This window comes from Leopardus geoffroyi, chromosome E1, assembly GCF_018350155.1.
Source record: "Leopardus geoffroyi isolate Oge1 chromosome E1, O.geoffroyi_Oge1_pat1.0, whole genome shotgun sequence".
Classification (NCBI taxonomy): domain Eukaryota; kingdom Metazoa; phylum Chordata; class Mammalia; order Carnivora; family Felidae; genus Leopardus; species Leopardus geoffroyi.
This window is the reverse complement of record NC_059330.1, coordinates 22,260,970-22,265,626: the sequence shown is the minus strand read 5'-3', so window position 1 is coordinate 22,265,626 and position 4,657 is coordinate 22,260,970. Positions and strand designations below refer to the sequence as shown.

At 54.2% G+C, this 4,657-nt stretch overlaps 1 long non-coding RNA gene across 1 annotated transcript; it reads right to left on the bottom strand.

The window, feature by feature from the left end:
• Positions 1-1,248: 1,248 nt before the first annotated feature.
• Positions 1,249-3,263, bottom strand: LOC123604668. The gene is made up of 3 exons (XR_006715419.1): positions 3,188-3,263; positions 2,378-2,560; positions 1,249-1,386 (listed from the first exon to the last, which is right to left on the bottom strand). It is a non-coding gene; the product is annotated as an uncharacterized LOC123604668 (long non-coding RNA).
• Positions 3,264-4,657: the final 1,394 nt, after the last annotated feature.

Sequence of the window (4,657 nt, the reverse complement as noted above, 5' to 3'; positions counted from 1 at the left end):
GTGATTCCCCATCTTATAAGGGCCTCCGCGGTGAAGTAATTGACCAGAGGTCCAGAACTAGTTAAGAGCCCAGGTGTCCTGGCCCTTGAGTGGGGGCAGTGGTCTTTTATCCCTTCTGGGTGCTGCCCATTCTCTTCCCAGCTAGAGAGACTCTGTTCTACAACTTGCCGGGAGCTTGGTCCTCCAAATAGTTCCCTTGTCCTTTCTCAACGCCCCGTAGTTACCTTGTAACTAGGGTTACTTGGGGAAGGGTTTGGGGGAGGGGTGGGCTGCCAGGTACAGTTCCAAAAAGGTGGTCACCTTGGCAGACAAGGACAGAGGAATGAGTGTGTGGGGCAGGAGGCTGAGTCAGAGCTGGAAAGGGGGCAGCAGAAGGTGATTTGGGGACACCATCTTATTTTCTTCCTTCCCACCCATCTTAAATTCTGCCCTTACCACAATCAGGCTAAGAAGCTCAGATAGGTAAGGGACCATCCTTCCTGGGTCTCAGAGTGAGCTGAATGCCTGGGGGGAGTGTGGGGGTGAGGGGTGGGGTGGGGATTGACTCCTGGATTCCCTCTGCCTGGACTGGGAACTTGCTTTCCATCACAGGGGGCAGTGGTTCAGCCAATCAGCGCAGGCATGCAAATGAGCGAATCCTGAGTAGCTTTTTCCCTGGCCATTCATCAGCCGAGGCACACCCCCACCTCTGTGATTGATCCATGAGAAGACTGAGCTTGGGCGGTCAGGCTCAGTTATTTCCTTTAATACCTGGGCCAGTGGGTAGGGGAGGGAACCCAAGAGTAGTAGATCATTAGAAAACGCAAGTACACACACACACACACACACACACACACACACACACACACAATTTCGTTTTACTTTGGAATGCATTATATCAAAAGTTTATATCACGTTTGACTTCAAATAATGTAATATTAGTTGACTTTTGTTAGATGGTGTGGGGGATTGTGAGAGGGTTCAGAAGAGCAGACAGGGACAAACATGGGATGGGTATGGTAGCTCTCTCTCGCCCGCCCCACCTTCCCCCACCCCGCCCCCCCAGTTACACTTCCCCTCATTATACGCTGACTCCTGTTTGATTGGTGTCAGACCCCTCTCTGTTGCCCCCTCCCTCAGATGTGTTCACGGAGACCGTTCCAACATTTAGCACCAAGGCCTCGGGTGTGCCCTGAGTGTGGCTCTGTGTGCACAGACCAGACATGAAGATGGATTGTTCCCCGCAATAAATATCGACTGATTCATAAATCTGGTTGCCAGATTCAATCAAAATCTCTGCCTGCATAATCCAGGAGCCGTAAGACGCCAGCTAATTTTGTGCTGGGCCGGGCCGATTCCCAGCGGAAGATGTTGTATAAAAGGCAGTGTCTCTTAGCTCCATGCAACCTGGCGGGTTTGGGGAGAACAAATTTTCTGGTGAGGACAGAGTGAGCCAAGGGGCAGAAGGTTCCACAGGGCAGAAGTGCCACCTCTCCTCCCTCACGATCCCCTGGCCTCCTCAATTTGAACCTGTCTCTACAGCAACCACCGTCAGGCTGAACCTAGGGAACGCTGAACATCTGGACAAAAAGCAGAACCAGCCAGCCCATCACCCAGATGTTTCTAAATACCTAGAGCTTTGTACAGGAAAAAAAAAAAAAAAAAAGAAAAGAAAAAAGAAAAGAAAGAAAGACAGAAACCTTGACAATGATGATTTTTCACGTTTCATCCAGATGTTGGGTGTCAGATAAATACAGTCGTGGGGGCCCTTAATCACACTTTCCTAGAACCCCCTCTTGTTGACTTGGGGTCCCACAGCCCCGTGAGGAATTTAATAGGAGAATGCAGCTGCTCTTGCTGGCACATTCCTTTTGGGTGCTTTGGGGAGGTTTCTTCTAATACCGTGGCCAGCCATGTGGCTGGCGTGGCTGGGGTTGTTTGAGGGGGAGTTAGAGGGGACCTGCCCCATCTGCTGTCCCTAATCCTTCCAGCTCTTACAACCAGTCACCACTGACCTCCGCTCACACTCATCTCCTCATCCCCTCTGCTCTCCTTCTCTTCTGGGCTCAGGGTCAATAATCCACACTGCTCTCCCCTCCACTGCCTATTACAGGTGGGACTCCAAGAAACCAGCCTTGCCTTGCCCAACCCCAAACAAGGCCGGGTTTCCTGTGCTCCTGACAGAGGAGGGGCAGGGCTGGGAGGGCACAGAAGCTGGGCTCCATCGGGCCAGGGGCTTGGGGGAGGGCCTGAAGTAGGGAGCTGCTAAGAATGTGGGCTAGGCTGCCTGCCGGACCATCTGGGCTCTAATCTCAGCTTTGCCACCAGCTCTGCGGCCTCGGGCTCAGTTCCCCGAGCCTCAGCGGCCTCACCTGTAAGACAGGGCTAGTAACAGTACCTGCCTCACAGGACTGTTGTGGGGTGAAATCAGTCCATGCACCTAGCAGCTGGAGCGGTGGCTGGAACAGAAGGTGCACTCCAGTGCTGGTGGAGATTTCCACCCTGGGCTGGATCCTTGGCATCCCACCACCAAGTATATGGAGCACTCAGAGTGTGCAGGCCACCGGTTGGTGCACAAAGGCTGCAAAGATCAGTCAGAGAGAGTCCTTGTCATGCTCCTCCATTATGTCCACAACAAATACAGACAAGGCGCAGTGGGCAAATGTTCCAACTGTTTGGAGAATCAGGAAAGGTCTAGTGGACAGAGAGAGAGGATGGCCTTTGGCTGGGTCACCGGGGGATGAGTAGTTATCACTGGGATGGGAGGGCACTCCGGGAGGGGACACTAGGGTGAGCAAAGGTGCAGAGGTGGGAAAGCACAGTATTTAGAGAACAGAGGACGAGAAAGGGACGGGAAAGGGAGTCGAAGCTGGGAAAGGGAAGGTGGTGCTAAATCATGGAGGGCCTTGATGATTCCGTGAGGGATCGTGCCTGATCCGGTAGGCAGTGGGGAGCCATTGAAGGATCGGTAGGAGGGGTAATCCAAGCTGTGCTGTGATGTGGTCTCCCTGGTGGAGGTGTGACAGTGGGGGGGGGGGTGATGCTGCAGAGGTGGTGGGGTCTCCTCGGCCTGCGCGAGGCCACGTGGAATAGAGTGGACAGTGATGCCACGTAAAGCCAAGTGCGGGTTCCAGAGAGCTGGCACACATCATCAAGAGGAGGGTCTGGGCAATGGGGCGGGACGCACCCTGTCTCTCTTGGCACTTACTCATTTTCCCTCTTAGGAAAGGGGAGCAGCGGCCTCCCTCAGGAAGTAGATGGCGGAATTTGGAACAAAACCCTCAAAACCCTCACGGATCCACAGAATGCTAGAGCTGGAGACCGTTGGAGAGATCACCTGGTCTCTTTATGTCTTTATGACCTCCTCCCTTTATGTCACAGGTGCCAGAATGAGGTCTGCAGGGGGTGGAGAGCCATCCCATTGCCACCTTGCTGGTCAGGGGCAAAGAGGGAGGAGACCCCCGCCCCCCACTGCTCCCGCCCCAGCCCAGCCACTTCAATCCACTTAAAACTGAGTCAGTCCCTCACAGGTGTGCGGGCCCCCCAGGCACCAGTTAGGCACACGGGAGGGCAAGGTGAGAGGCACGCGGGCTCCCCTCAAAGAGCCCGCGCTGCAGCGGGAGAAAGAGAGCTCAGTGCATCCAAGTCCACACATGTGATCCGTGTGGCAAGAATCCCAACAGCATGAGGTGTCGCGTTCCAGCAACTGCGAGATATTCTAGGCAACTCTAGCTCTCCGGCTCACCCCCTCTGGTTTCCCGTCAGTCTGTGGCTGCCTGTTGACTCTGAATATCTTTTTCTAAATTTTCCCCTCTCATTCCCTCCCTCTTCCCCGCCCCTTCGGTGCCGGTCTGGACCCTCCTGATTGAACAGAAGCACGGAAGCCTATGCTGTCACGGGGAGAAAAGTGTGGCTATAATTACCGTGATAATTGGGACCACCCAGTGGAAATTTCCTGCCTGGCCTGGCCTGGCTCCCACTGCCCTCGCTCACGCACACTTGTTTTCACAGTTGGGTGGTTCTTCCAGGTGCCTGGATGTGACATCTTCTTGTCACTTCCAAACACCAACCCAGACTGTGGCCCAGGTGGTGCTGGTTCCCACCTTCAAGAAGGTTAAAGACCTCATTCAGGGACGGTGCCCATGTGTGCCAGGAGGCATTAGACACTCTGGAGATAAAGCAAGATGGACCAAAGTCCCTGTGCTCACAGAGCTTCTGTGGGACAGAGGGACAAATACATGCATACATTAGGATGAAACACATTACATTAGATGGCTGGAGGTATTAAGGAGAAAGGGCAAGAAAGTGGGTTTGGGCCACGGTGGGGTTGACTTGCAACTTTAGATGGTGTTGCCGGGGGCGGGGCTCTCTGAGAGGATGATATTCCAGTCAAGACCAGAAGAAAGTGAGCCAACCATGTGATGTCTGAAGGTCGTGCGGGCAGAGGGACCCACAATTGCAAAGGGCCAGAGGCAGGAATGAGCCTGTGGTGTTTGAGGAATGGAGCGGGGGCCCATGAGGCTGGGAAGGGGTAAGCAGCAGAGACAGAAGTAGGACGTGAGGTCAGCAAGGTCACAGGGTCTGGGTCATCCAGGTCCCTGGTGGCCAGGGCAGGACTGCAGGCTTTTACTCTGGCTGAGCTCCAGTCCCATGGGGAGTGCTCCTAAGACACAAGCTC